We start from the raw sequence: 12,878 nt of genomic DNA, 5'->3' as shown, positions 1-12,878 counted from the left end.
TTGCTTAAAAGTCGGATATGAATTGGCAGGTTTATAGTCATCGCCATGGGCCATATCAGCGTTTTTCATATTTTCAAGGGGATTCCATTGGAAAAGTTAATAAAGAGTCTTAGGCGGTTTCAACAAAAAAAATTGAGGAAAAATCCCAAAAATTATGGTTTGAAGGTTTTTAATGCTCATTAGTGTCGAATTAATTCATAAATTGTTTAAAGTATTCCTTATAAAACTCTAACAAAAATTGACGAAGATGTACATAGATGGGCCTTTGCTGTGGCCCATATAGGGCGGTCCCAAGAACATCTACATTTTAAAAGGGTACTCTCTAAGAAATCTTAAAAATATTTTGTAGCTCGATTTTAACGTTGATCAACTCCCATTAAAAATAATTTTGTTCCTTATTATTGATTCAAATTTACAGATAATCCAAAATACATATACGGTAAACCTTTAATTATATTGTATTTAAGAATCGGACATTTAATGTCAAATTTATGAAAAACTCCTGTACTTTTTGAATTTCCACAAATTTTTGAATAAGCTTCTTTGCAATCACTTGACTAACTTTCGGGGCTTATATATCCGACTTTTCTGGGGCTATTAAAATAAAAGCATCCTGCATGTATAAGTGTATGGGTGGCAGGCTTTAAGGTTCTTTTTATTTAATTACACAATGACGGGGAAGGGGAGAGCCCTGGAAAAAGGACATTTGAAGCGTTGTACATAAATGAAAATGAAATAAATTAAAATAAGTGTCGAAGCAAAAGGCAAAGGCAAAAAGGACCAAAAGGACTATGCGTCTGTCTCTATATGTGTGTGTGTGTGGGTGTGTGGAAAAGCTTTCACATGCGACGCATAAGATTACACTCACACACCCACGTAAATCTCTCTAATGTGCATGCATTTGTAAAGTTCGAGTATCCTTTTTGTATATTTTTTTTGTTCTTATTTTTTACTCCCTGCCTCCATATAAGGTTGTACATTTATTTTTATTTATTTTTTTTATATATATTTTTCTTCTTTTTTCCAAGTAAACTGAAAAGAAAGAGCAACTTGGAAAAATCGAGGGGACATGGAGTGGGAAAATAAAATCAGAAAAAATAAAAATAAAGTTGAGAAGTCCGGTCGAGCAAAGACAAATTCATGTTGCATTTTTAGCTTAAGGATATTATTGTATCCTTTGCATCCTTTGTGTTTTTGTGTTTCACTTTTTGCTTACTTTGTTTTTGTTTGTATTTTTGCTCAGTTTCTTGATTCCCTCTTTTTTTTTAGGTCTTTTGTTTTAAAGCCCAAAGTGAATCCTGGCAAAAAGGATATACGAAATGCAAAAGAAAAAAAAAATAAAGGACAAAGAACATGAAATTCAGATCAAGAAAATGTAAAAGTTAAGCTAGAATTTTATGGTAATTTCTTAAGTACACTATTAGTTGGATATATTTTTTTGTAAATATTTGATTAGTTTCAAAACGAATATGAAACAAATTTTTTAAGTAGCAAGGTTACACTTGGAGGTTTTTTTTAGATATTTCTTGTAAATAGTAAATATTTTACAACATTTTTTAAGTAGGAAATTCTATTTAAACAACTTTAAATCTTTTTTAAACTAAAGGGTCACATTTAAAAGTTTATATATGAATGTAATAGTCGTTGAATTTTGAGTTAAAATATAGATATTTTTTTTAATATTCTCGCGAGGCAAGGTCACACTTTTGCGCTTTGTGTTCAATAATGGTAACATTAATTTTAATAAGAGTGACCATAACAATTTAATTTTTTGATTTTCTTATTAAAGTGTATTCGAAAAGTATCTTTTTGGAGCTCAACCAGACAAAGATAGATTCCTTCGGCTCTATGTATCCTTTCTGGTATATATATATATAAGTCTATATGCATAATGCATGTGGGTTGATGTAAATGCAAAAATAAAACTGCGAATTGCCAACTGCGGCCAGCCCGTATCCTTTGGTGTCTGTGCGTATGGAAAGTCTATGTATATATATACATAAATATATATATATTATCCATCAGAAATGTGCGAGTTTTAGATTTATTTGTAGTTGGACAAAGAAACAGACAAAATAAAAAAAAAACAGGATAAAAAAAGGACTGAAAGGGAGAATATATCCCTCAGAAAACTTTATTTTAATTTTAATGTGGGCGCTTGTAATGCAAAGTAGATGCCCAACAAAAGTTTCTCTCCTTTCCTGGGGGTCAACAACAAAACAAAAAAAAGCAAAAAAAAAGAAAAAGGGGTTGGGCTTGGGATTTTGGGCGGACAGGATATAGGGGTGGCTGGAGCAGGTGTCCTGGCTTCCGTTCACATCCTGGTCTTCTTCTTAATGGGCTTGCCGCACTTTTACAAATTGGCTCAATTGCAAGTTTATGCGTCCTTGTCCAATGGATGTCCGCCGGAATTCTCCTGCTCCTGCTCCTCTTGGTCCTTGAAACTAATGCCGCCCGCCATATGTGCCCAGGACTCGTTAACCATTTCCGATTCGGTTTCGATTTCTCAGTCTAAGGGATCCATGGTTCCGGTTTTCACACAAATGATATGTGAAGGATTTTTATTAAGGTTCATGGTACATAATACATTAAGTGAACTAAAAAAAAATTTATAATTTTAAAGTATTAAGAATTTAATATTTAAGAAATTAAATAAGCCACACAAAGAGCTAAAAAATAGGAAGCTTTTTTATTGTTCCTTAAAGTAGTTTCTAAACTTCCTTTGAAATATTTCTAAAAATCTATTTCTTAGTAAGAGGAATAAAATATTTTATTTATTTTTAAATTATTGTGTTTTTAAGCTCTTTTAATAAAAAAAATTAAAAAAGAAAACAAAACACTTGTTGAAATTGAAACAGAAACGTACCAATATGTTAGCCATTGTCATGGGGCATCGTGGCAAAAAATTGTATTACACCTCAATAACAACATCAGGACACGATGATATAGAAATGGGGATATAGTCTACAGGAAGGCCTTGTTAGGGATGTCGTTGTTGTCCCCCATCTCCTCTTCTCACCCTCTCTCCCAAAACACACACGTATCTGCTAAGTATGTGTGACAAGTGATGCGTGTTTTGTTGCGGCCACTGTCCATCGAGTCCTTCTTAAGTGATGTCCTTTTTTTCGGTTTTTTTTTTTTATCGACTTGAACGACAGGACACGTTGCACGCCCCCGCAGGCTGTCTTCCACCATGTTTTTTTGTGATATTTTTTTCATGCTTAATTGAATGGGTCAGTCATGGGCCGTTGTCCGGTTGCCCACATGGTTGCCATGGCCATAAGCGTTGTCAACATTCCAATACCAATCCTGGGACTGATACCGGTTCGAATACGGATACCCCGATACCCACCACCGCCCGGAAATGTTCAATTCAATTTTTTTATTGAGACCCCCTAAATGTTAAGGCTTTCTTCTGGCGATGTTAACTTGGCTAGCGTTGTAAGGGGGATATATGGGTTTCTTAAGGCTAAAAAACTAGTAGATTTCCCAATAATTTAATAACCGAAAAAATAAATATTTTAAAATTATTTAATTATTATTTAATCTAAAAAAATTCCATTAGGGCTATTAGAAATTTTTTAAAACATTTTTACAAAATAAGAAAGTAAAGAAACAAAGTCCACAAGTTTCAAGCTTAGAAATAAATATTATATTATTTTTATATTATTTATTGTTTTATATTATTTATATTTTTTCTTACAAATTTCTATTGCTTAAAAGCTTTTATTTCCACCATCACTGGCCATCTCTAGGCCCAATAACACCCGTGTGGTTATTGAATATCGAGCACGTTCTGGCCCTTTCCCTTTTGAATTTTCCGGCTTTGTTATTCCTTGACGCTTCTGGTCATTATTAAGGTTATCTGTCTAGCTCAGTCGCTTATTATTATCCCAATGTCCTTATGGTTATTGTCCTTCTGCAGTCCCCTTCCTTTTCATCCGATTTTTTTTTCGATTTCGTGCCATATCCATGTCTGTGGCCATTAAAACAAATATGGATCCTGACCGAGGGACCTTAACTATGCTTAGCACGCACCAAAAACAGCTTGGCACTTTTTTTTCTTAGCAAAGTCACTTTTTTATGGACCACTTGACCCCTCGGGAGTCATGGGAAATTTGCCAAAAAAAAAAAGCTAAGAATCGAACCAATTGATTTTTTTCATCCATACGTGGAAGGCGGTAAATATTATATATCATAAAAAATAACTCTAAAAAATTCTTCCCCCTTAAACCATAAAAATAGTGACTTAATTAAGTCACTAAAACCTATGAATTATTTCTTTACTAACTTAAGAAGTTATTTTTATTTTCTCCCCCAAAACCAATCAACCACCAAAAACAAAAAATGAGGGAATGTGTCATAAACCATATTTTATCTTAAACAGCCGTAAAAAAAAGTAAATAGATATACATTAATGGCAGAAACTGCAATTTGTGAAATTTTGCCATTTTCATTTCCATTTTTTTGCTGATCTACAGACAGATGAAGAAAAAAAAGAAAACATCATAAAACGCGGTTTACAACTCCCATGTGTGTAATCGGCGACGTTTAACTCGAGGGTGGAACGATTGAGACAATCCAGATATAGCCCAGTCCCCGCAGTCCTGCGAAAGGGACACTTTTATCCACACACATACGAGGCACTTGTGTGTCCTGGGAATTTGCCAAATTTGTCTGCCATCCTACGATGGAAAATTTCTGAAAAATCAAAACAGCAACAGCAAAGAAATTAAATGAAAATGTAAAACAATTTCAAATCTTATTTTGATTCTTTTTTGAAAAAGGCAATAACAATTTTTGGGAGGTAATAGGAATAGTAAAAGGATTTTCAAATCTTTAAGGGATGAATAAGGAATTTTATGAAGGAAGTTTTTTATACCCTTGCAGAGGGTACTATAATTTTGGTCAAAATTGTGCATCTTAGTGAAGGAGACATCTCCGACCCGTATAAAGTAGATATATTCTTGATCAGGATAAGGACCTCCAGAATTGATATAAGGATTTTGATGCTGAATAGTGCAAAATCGATCTAGAAATCGTTTAAGCTACTCCGCTTTAGAATCTGATGAGAATTGGAGAAGATATAGCCATGACTGTGGACCCCAAATGGGGAAAAACGCCATGCTCAAGGGACCCCATCAGGAAAAATGGACAAAAAATCCAAAAAAATATTTTGTCTCATGATTTTGATGCAGAGTGGTCGGGAATCAACTCAGAAATCATTTAAGGTATTCTGCTTGAGAATCGGATGAGAATTGGGGAAGATATAGCCATCACTGTGGCCATATAGGGAAAAACGCCATTTTCAAGGGACCCCATCAGGAAAAATGGACAAAAAATCTAAAAAATATTTTGTCTCTGGATTTTGATGCAGAGTGGTGGGGAATCAACTCAGAAATCATTTAAGGTACTCCGCTTGAGAATCGGATGAGAATTGGGGAAGATATAGCCATGACTGTGGGCCATATAGGGAAAAACACCATTTTCAAGGGACTCCATCAGGAAAAATGGACAAAAAATCTAAAAAATATTTTGTCTCTGGATTTTGATGCAGAGTGGTGGGGAATCAACTCAGAAATCATTTAAGGTACTCCGCTTGAGAATCGGATGAGAATTGGGGAAGATATAGCCATCACTGTGGCCATATAGGGAAAAACGCCATTTTCAAGGGACTCCATCAGGAAAAATGGACAAAAAATCTAAAAAATATTTTGTCTCAGGATTTTGATGCAGAGTGGTGGGGAATCAACTCAGAAATCATTTAAGGTACTCCGCTTGAGAATCGGATGAGAATTGGGGAAGATATAGCCATGACTGTGGGCCATATAGGGAAAAACGCCATTTTCAAGGGACCCCATCAGGAAAAATGGACAAAAAATCTAAAAAATATTTTGTCTCTGGATTTTGATGCAGAGTGGTGGGGAATCAACTCAGAAATCATTTAAGGTACTCCGCTTGAGAATCGGATGAGAATTGGGGAAGATATAGCCATCACTGTGGCCATATAAGGAAAAACGCCATTTTCAAGGGACTCCATCAGGAAAAATGGACAAAAAATCTAAAAAATATTTTGTCTCAGGATTTTGATGCAGAGTGGTGGGGAATCAACTCAGAAATCATTTAAGGTACTCCGCTTGAGAATCGGATGAGAATTGGGGAAGATATAGCCATGACTGTGGGCCATATAGGGAAAAACACCATTTTCAAGGGACTCCATCAGGAAAAATGGACAAAAAATCTAAAAAATATTTTGTCTCAGGATTTTGATGCAGAGTGGTGGGGAATCAACTCAGAAATCATTTAAGGTACTCCGCTTGAGAATCGGATGAGAATTGGGGAAGATATAGCCATCACTGTGGACCCCAAAAGGGAAAACGCCATGTTCAAGGGATCCCATCAGGAAAAATGGACAAAAAATCTAAAAAATATTTTGTCTCAGGATTTTGATGCAGAGTGGTGGGGAATCAACTCAGAAATCATTTAAGGTACTCCGCTTGAGAATCGGATGAGAATTGGGGAAGATATAGCCATGACTGTGGGCCATATAGGGAAAAACACCATTTTCAAGGGACTCCATCAGGAAAAATGGACAAAAAATCTAAAAAATATTTTGTCTCAGGATTTTGATGCAGAGTGGTGGGGAATCAACTCAGAAATCATTTAAGGTACTCCGCTTGAGAATCGGATGAGAATTGGGGAAGATATAGCCATCACTGTGGCCATATAGGGAAAAACACCATTTTCAAGGGACTCCATCAGGAAAAATGGACAAAAAATCTAAAAAATATTTTGTCTCAGGATTTTGATGCAGAGTGGTGGGGAATCCACTCAGAAATCATTTAAGGTACTCTGCTTGAGAATCGGATGAGAATTGGGGAAGATATAGCCATCACTGTGGCCATATAGGGAAAAACGCCATTTTCAAGGGACCCCATCAGGAAAAATGGACAAAAAATCTAAAAAATATTTTGTCTCAGGATTTTGATGCAGAGTGGTGGGGAATCAACTCAGAAATCATTTAAGGTACTCCGCTTGAGAATCGGATGAGAATTGGGGAAGATATAGCCATCACTGTGGCCATATAGGGAAAAACACCATTTTCAAGGGACTCCATCAGGAAAAATGGACAAAAAATCTAAAAAATATTTTGTCTCAGGATTTTGATGCAGAGTGGTGGGGAATCAACTCAGAAATCATTTAAGGTACTCCGCTTGAGAATCGGATGAGAATTGGGGAAGATATAGCCATGACTGTGGGCCATATAGGGAAAAACACCATTTTCAAGGGACTCCATCAGGAAAAATGGACAAAAAATCTAAAAAATATTTTGTCTCAGGATTTTGATGCAGAGTGGTGGGGAATCAACTCAGAAATCATTTAAGGTACTCCGCTTGAGAATCGGATGAGAATTGGGGAAGATATAGCCATCACTGTGGCCATATAGGGAAAAACACCATTTTCAAGGGACTCCATCAGGAAAAATGGACAAAAAATCTAAAAAATATTTTGTCTCAGGATTTTGATGCAGAGTGGTGGGGAATCCACTCAGAAATCATTTAAGGTACTCTGCTTGAGAATCGGATGAGAATTGGGGAAGATATAGCCATCACTGTGGCCATATAGGGAAAAACGCCATTTTCAAGGGACCCCATCAGGAAAAATGGACAAAAAATCTAAAAAATATTTTGTCTCAGGATTTTGATGCAGAGTGGTGGGGAATCAACTCAGAAATCATTTAAGGTACTCTGCTTGAGAATCGGATGAGAATTGGGGAAGATATAGCCATGACTGTGGGCCATATAGGGAAAAACGCCATTTTCAAGGGACCCCATCAGGAAAAATAGACAAAAAATTTTATTTAAAATATTCATTTTAAAAAAATAAATTTAAAATTGAGTATGTCTTTGCATTGTGGTAGCATTTAATGGTTTGTTTGTGATTTATACTATTATATGTACTTAATTTTGTTTTTGAGTTAAAAGAGTAATGAAAATTAATTCAAATTGTAAGGCAATTTGTCAAGTATAATTTCCTACCTTTCCTGCCTTTAAAAAGGCTTTCATGATACACGTCTGTTCACAAAAGATATTCCTTAACGTATTTTTTCTTTAAAAACATAAATATATAAGCCCTTTTTATAAAAAATATTTTCAATTAAAACTTAGCCATGATTTAGTCCGTTTATTCTGTCATCTCATATGAAATATATCAGCAGCTTCCGCATCCTTTTCAAAATCCTTAACTTTTCACACGCACTAAGCCCTTCGGCTTCTTCACACTTTGCACCTGTCCGGTATTTATCTTTGTCTTTATGATGGCACCAGGGACGCGGAAAGAGGGCACCTGTGGGGTTAAAGGGGTTAAACTAGGGTTAAACGACTTGTTGTTGGCAAAGTGTTATTGCACTTGAAACGCGCTGACAAGGGTATTTGACACAAATTCGCGTAGTTTTTCAGTTTTGACACATGTCACTCAGAGCCAAAGTATACAAAAGACACTGGAAAAAATTCTAGATGCTATTGGGAAAAATATAAGTTAAAAAAAATATTTAGCAACTACTGCTTAAACTATTTATTAAATAAATGAAGTCTAAGAACCCCTTTATTTGAATTATATATTTCAAATATTTTATTCTAATGTTTTCTTCCAAGTTTCTTGTAGTTTTTTGATGCTGACTCGTTGACAAATTACTTGAGTGGGGACTCCCCCCTGTTAGGTAAAAACAAGAATAACAACAACCACCACCCCCACCCTGTCCCCCGGGTGTTTATTATTATCCCAACGGACACACATGTCACCCCCTTTTGTTTTGCCAGAACCCCTTTTTTTCGGACGTAGGCTAATAAATAATAAACAATCCTTGTGTCTCCTCCTTCAGGCGGACAAAGGGAAAGGAGGAGGAGGGCAAGGAGGGCTAGCATGTCCTTTTGGCCCCTGCTCCTTGCCGCTTTTTTTCCCACCGACGTTGAGGTTGACAAATGTGTCAGAATGCAAATCCGCAACAATTAAAACAAAAATCAACACAAAAGGCTAAGGGTTGGGGGCTGAGAAGGCGGCGGGATAAGGCGTTTGTTTTTAAAGAAATTTATTAAACTTTAGTTTATACTCTTAAATTAATATAAATTAATTTAATGAAATGTTTCACAGTTTTGTTTTATATTTACCTTTTGTTTAAAACATTGTATGTGTTTCTTGGATTTTTTGAGCATCATTTAATTTATAGAGCATATACATAAATAACTTAATATCACGATTTAGTGTGAAATAAATAATTATATTTATATCATTTTATTTTATATTTATGATTATAATTGTTTTATATGTATATATCATGTAGTATTAAGATTTTACCATTTTAAGCTTATATTTTATTATTTGTAGTCCAATTTCTTTAGATTTTTGTTTTTTAAAGTATTCTTAAAATATCTAGTTATTTCATAATAATAATGAATACAAATTAAAACCTTTTGTGACATACTAGTATGTATTTATATATTCATGAATATATAATTTTATATTAATTTTTTTTCATTAACAAGTTTGACCGAATAACCAAGAACTTCTTCAAGAGTAACAAATACCCTTTCCTTCCGTTTTTTTCCCAACCAACAAGGGGGTTCCTGCTTGATAAAAAGTGTTATTCTGCACCACCACCCACAAAATGCGCCCAACCACCCACCTTGCAACACTTCAGTGGCACTTGTCGCCGTTTTTCCAGCAATTGTCGTTCCACTTTGGAATTATTTGCACAAAATCTTTCAGCGGCTGCAAGGCTTCTGTCGCTCCTTTGCGCCCCTTGAGGTCCTTGAGATCCTGGCGACCAGCTTGTGCTTCATAAATGTCCTTCAGGGGGATGAGTCGAGGGTTTCAAGGGGGGTGGGGTTGGTCGGGCGGTGCAGCGCTGTTGCTTAGCGGTCTTGCAACTTGAACGCCTTTTGTTGCCTTGGAAAAAAAAAAACGAAAAAGAATGTTATTTTTTTTTCTACAGTTTTCATCCACAATTCTCATTATTATTTACCCTCTTTGGCGACGCCTCTGGGCATTTTTGGTTTATCGTTTTAATTGGCTTGGTCTCCTTGGAGGTGGAGAGAGGGCCTGGGTGGTAGGGGGAGGTCCTGACATCGATGTATGAGTGTCTGGCTAATGATAAGCACACAGAACTTATTCAAACCGGAATGCCACACATGCGGAAATTTACTAATTGGCTGAAAATTAGTTGCCAAAGAAAATTCAAATTAGCAAATTGCTTTTTCCTCTAGATCTCGAAAATATTTATGCTGAAAGATAAGGAATGGAGGTTTTGTATTTTAGTTCAACAGAAATTAACAGAAATGAATTGTGAATTAATTCTGAAATTGGTTTTGAAAATGATTTGGCATGATTTTGGTCACAAATGTGTTATAATTTTACTTTTAGGTGTTTTTTACATTTTTTTTTATAAATTACATATTTTGTTTATATATTTTACCCATTAAAAATTATTTTCAATGGTTTTCTAAGTTTTAATTGAGAGTCTAATAAAATTTGTTGGTATTCTGTTTTTTTTTTTAGTTTCGATTTAACTACTGTGATACTTATACATTTTTAGAAAAATAATCAATAAAACTAACAGATAAACAAGCAGAAATCTTAAATTTTTGAATGAATTATTTCTTAAAATTGAATTAGTGTTTATTAAATATATTTTTTTAGAATATTTATATAGTAAAACAATATACAAATTTTTCATACAAATTAGGGGTTAGGTCTAATAATATTTTTGTACAATATAATTAAATATTTTTTATAGATATTCAATATTAAAATAAAATGCTTATTTATTTATTAGTTTAGTGTAAAATAATTTTGTTTATGCCTTTAAGGCTCCAAAAGGAAGAACAGGAAAATAACCTTTGTAGTTTACTGTTTGGTTCACAAATTCCCTATTTTGGGTTTAGGTTTTTGGTTGACTTTCGTAGGACACTGTTGGAATTTTCCGGCGGCTATCCGTGAATTTTCCTTTCGTGGAAAAATCCATGAAAAATCCGTGGAGCTGGTGATTTCCAAATCGAAATTCGCTCATTGGCTGCATTGACTCGAGCGGAACGCGTAGTTTTGGTTGGCTACCCACTGGGATATATATCTTCCTATACATATCCATATACAAGGATATATACATAAGTGTGTGTAATGATTGTGGTTGAAAGTATGCCAGTGTGTGTGTGTGTGTGTGTGTGTGAGCGTGAGTTACCCTGTCCTTTGCAGATGCCTGATTAGAGGAGTTTTGATATAGTAATCGACCGCAGCGTATAATAATTCCTGCGGTTTCATAATGCCCGACCACACACATACTCACACACACATGGACACACTCACCCTTAGTTTGTGGTGGTGCGCAACCGCTGACACCAATACACCAACACTAACACACACAGACACCCGTAAAACCGCACACCCCTTAACACCCCACACACCTATTTTTTTCAAGAAACCGCAAAGTTTTAGAGGGTTGAAAAAAAAATGAAAGTTCTTAATAATAAAAAAATAAAAACAATAAACAAAAAATATATAAATATTAAAAATAATATTTGGGGAGCCTTAAGGGGGTGGTGCCCATGTGGTAGCTTCAAAAAAATGTCATTTTTTCACTCAACCTTGGGAAATATTGCTACGTCTTTTTAGCCACAAATGGCAGCCGCAAGATTTCATCTTTCTCGCTTGCACTCCCTTGCTCCCCCAACTCGCCCCATCTCGTTCTCGCCCTCATATACCTGTCTCGTTCGTTGGCTTACCAATTCCTGGTTAGCTAGAGGCTTGCCACAAAGCCGCGTCTCCAACGCTCTGACTTTTTCTTTATTTTTTTTTCTTTTCTGGTTTTTCTTATTTGATTTTTACTTTACTTTTGAGAAATTCCATTTTTTTTTGAGTCACTTCCAAGACGAAATTCTTTTGGGGGTTGAAAGGAAAAGAAAAATAAAAGAAAGGAAAATAAAAACAGTAAAGAAAATATACTGCCTTTGGTGGAAAAAAAAGCTCAAGAAGTTCTCGCCTCTCGTTCCCGCTCAGATAATGCCATCTCACTCTACTGGAAAACTCACTCCAGCACCAAGGTGCGCCCAAAAATTGAGTGCAATTTTTCTAAGTCCTCCTCTGTGTGTCTGTGGTGGGTTGGATTTTTTCCAAAAAACAAAAAAAAAATAAATATAATAATAAGGGGGTGGGGGGTACTGACTCAAGCACAGGGGTGGCGGAGGGTAGGGTATTGGGAGGGGGCGGTGCCAACTCGAAGACGTCGTTGCGGCCTTTCTGCTTGTGGTGTAGTTGACGTTTTCTGGTTTCGGTTTTCGGTTTTTGGTTTTCGGTTTACTTTTCCCCAAGATGCCAGGCAAAAGAAAAAAAACCTGAAAACCCAAAAACGTCGACTGCGACGCCAGCTGAGACGCCGACGCCGACTGCGCTGCAAAGTGGAAACCGCTGCTACTGGTTCTCGCGGTAAATGTTAAGCCAAAAAGAGGAGAGCCACCGAACCACCGAGCCACCAACAAAATCGGCAAAGACGGAAAAAATCCCAAGAAGGCTCTAAAGTCAAGCCCGGCTAAAAGGAATCACTCAAAGCTTTTGCTGGGTAAGTACTTCAAGTAAACAATAGAGAAGCTACTAGAGAAAATATTGGCCTGAGAAAATATTATTATTTTAGACTTTTTAGATCCATTCATTAGCCTTAAACATAAAAATAAATCATGTGAGTAAATATTTAAACACAGAATAAATAAATACATAATCGAAATAACTAAACAAATTTTTTAATACATTTTGTTACAGATAAAAGAAGAAGACTTTTGGAAAATGTTTTTTGTGTTTATATTAAAGTTCCCTTGAAATTCGGTAATTCGAAA

The sequence above is a fragment of the Drosophila bipectinata genome, chromosome XR (assembly GCF_030179905.1).
Source record: "Drosophila bipectinata strain 14024-0381.07 chromosome XR, DbipHiC1v2, whole genome shotgun sequence".
Classification (NCBI taxonomy): Eukaryota; Metazoa; Arthropoda; class Insecta; order Diptera; family Drosophilidae; genus Drosophila; species Drosophila bipectinata.
The sequence above is the reverse complement of the archived record's forward strand: the minus strand, read 5'-3'. Positions refer to the sequence as shown.